The sequence below is a fragment of the Eumetopias jubatus genome, unplaced genomic scaffold, assembly GCF_037043125.1.
Source record: "Eumetopias jubatus isolate StellerSeaLion01/CBP00866 unplaced genomic scaffold, mEumJub1_p1.0 scaffold_10, whole genome shotgun sequence".
NCBI classification, from domain to species: domain Eukaryota; kingdom Metazoa; phylum Chordata; class Mammalia; order Carnivora; family Otariidae; genus Eumetopias; species Eumetopias jubatus.
In genome coordinates this window covers 26350366-26353156 of record NW_028274816.1, presented here as the reverse complement: position 1 = coordinate 26353156, position 2791 = coordinate 26350366, and the positions used below count along the sequence as shown (strand labels likewise).

The 2791-nt window shown below is 42.5% G+C and overlaps 1 pseudogene; it reads left to right on the top strand.

Annotated features, from left to right (window-relative positions):
• The first annotated feature begins 1390 nt into the window (after nucleotides 1–1390).
• Nucleotides 1391–1576, top strand: LOC114203215 (metallothionein-1 pseudogene; annotated as a pseudogene).
• The last annotated feature ends 1215 nt before the right edge of the window (nucleotides 1577–2791 follow it).

Sequence of the window (2791 nt, the reverse complement as noted above, 5' to 3'; positions counted from 1 at the left end):
CCTATAAATGGAATCATACACTATGTGATGTTCAAGAACCCTTTTTGGAAGTCAGAAGCTGACCACAGGTTCTTTCTCTGCTGTAACAGTGCTAGTCTCTCCTGTGAAATGGTCCCTCTGAGTGAATGCCAGAAGAAAGTCACAAATGAAGGAAAAAGAAAAGCACTCCAGTAGCCCTTCAAGATAATATTTAATGACTCATTATGCTAAATTTATTTATTTTTGTGATCGTAGTGGCCATTTCTTGAGACGACCATAAAGATAACACCTTTGTCTGATGTTCTCTTTTGAAATGAGTCCTCTGGATTGGAAAGCGATTTTCTTATAAAATTACACACACATAACATACGATCCTAAGAAAAGATATCCTGTGCCTAGGAAAAGAAATAAAAACTTAGGTTCACGCAAAAACCTGTATGTGAATGTTTACAGTGGCTTTATTCCTAACTGTCAAAAACCGGGGACAGCCTAAATGTCCTTCAGTTCGTGAATGAATAAACAAATTGTGGTACATTCACCTACGGGAAGGCTACTCAGCAAAAAAAAAAAAAAAAAAAAAAAAGGAATTTACTACCAAGACACACACATCAACATGAGTCAATCTCAAGTGCATTAGGCTCAGTGAAGGAAGCCAGACTTGAAAGGTTATATACAGGGTGATTTCATTTACAGGATATTCAGAGGCTGCAAACGGGGGACGGGACAGCTGCAGGTGGGAATTTTGGGAGGGTGAAGGAACTGCTCTACATCCTGTCTGCTGGCTATATGACCGTAAGCACTTGACAAAGACTGCAGAACTCTACATCAAAAAGAGTGCAATTTACTGTTTATAAGTTGTACCTCAATTTTTTTAAGGAAGAATAATTGGTTACCGCCAAACAACCAACCAACCAACCAAAACCAAAAATACCTGTGCTGAGAAGGGTGCCATTGAATCTTGGTCCCATAGCTTGTCCTTCAAAGCAATTTTGCAGAAACGTATCACCTAGAGAGTGGTTTGTAGCTTCTTTCAGAAAGTGGAAGTGTCTTTTGTGAACAAAACATATTTTTTGCACACGGTGGCTGCAGTATTGGTTGTAGAATGTAAAATAATATGGATCATCTCAACTTCCGTATTTATTACTAGACCTCGACCAGTTTCTTTTCTCCTTTCACTTCTTTGCCGGGCGGATGTGCTCTATGGAGTCATGCACTTTGTATTAATATATTAGAAATCCACAAATCTGTCGAGTACTTGTTATACGGTTGGATAATTATAATCAAAACCTTTACTAGGGTATTGGATATATTTAGTCTTACTAGAAAATAAACAAAAACACCATGCCTCCAGCCCACAGCCGTGTCTCTCCATGTCGCCTGCTTTGGACCTCCATCCTCGACTTGACTCGAAATGGACCCCAACTGCTCCTGCTCCACCAGTGGCTCCTGCACATGTGCCGGCTCCTGCAAATGGAAGGAGTGCAAATGCACCTCCTCCAAGAAGAGCTGCTGCTCCTGCTGTCCCGCGGGCTGTGCCAAGTGTGCCCAGGGCTGCATCTGCAAAGGCGCATTGGACAAGTGCAGTTGCTGTGCCTGATGTGGGGGAGCCTGTGCCCGAAGTAAATACAGCCACGTGTACACACCTGCAGTTTTAAAACATTTTTCATACTACCCTGACCCATTTGCTATATTCCTGTTTCCATGAAGTACATGAGTTAAAATAAAAATTGTTGAATTTTATCAAACTCAACACCCAAGAACAAATAATCCAATCAAGAAATGGGCAGAAGACATGAACAGACATTTTTCCAAAGAAGACATCCAAATGGCCAACAGACACATGAAAAAGTGCTCAACATCACTCGGCATCAGGGAAATCTAAATCAAAACCTCAATGAGATACCACCTCACATCAGTCAGAATGGCTAAAATTAACAAGTCAGGAAACGACAGATGTCGGCGGGGATGTGGAGAAAGGGGAACCCTCCTACACTGTTGGTGGGAATGCAAGCTGGTGCAGCCACTCTGGGAAACAGTACGGAGGTTCCTCAAAAAGTTGAAATTAGAGCTACCATTCGATCCAGCAATTGCACTACTGGGTATTTACCACAAAGATACAAATGTAGGGATCCGAAGGGGTACGTGCACCCCAATGTTTATAGCAGCAATGTCCACAATAGCCAAACTGTGGAAAGAGCCAAGATGTCCATCGACAGATGCATGGATAAAGAAGATGTGGTATATATACACAATGGAATATTATGCAGCCATCAAAAGGAATGAGATCTTACCATTTGCAACAACGTGGATGGAACTGGAGGGTGTTATGCTGAGTGAAATAAGTCAATCAGAGAAAGACGTGTATCATGACCTCACTGATATGAAGAATTCTTAACCTCAGGAAACAAACTGAGGGTTGCTGGAGTAGTGGGGGGGTGGGAGGGATGGGGTGGCTGGGTGATAGACATTGGGGAGGGTATGTGCTATGGTGAGTGCTGTGAATTGTGCAAGACTGTTGAATCATAGATCTGTACCTCTGAAACAAATAATGCAATATATGTTAAGGGAAAAAAAAAAGAAGATAGCAGGAGGGGAGAAATGAAAGGGAGTAAATCGGAGGGGGAGACGAACCATGAGAGACGATGGACTCTGAAAAACAAACTGAGGGTTCTAGAGGGGAAGGGGGTGGGGGGATGGGTTAGCCTGGTGATGGGTATTAAAGCGGGCATGTTCTGCGTGGAGCACTGGGTGTTATGCACAAACAATGAGTCATGGAACACTACATCCAAAACTAATGATGTAATGTACGGTG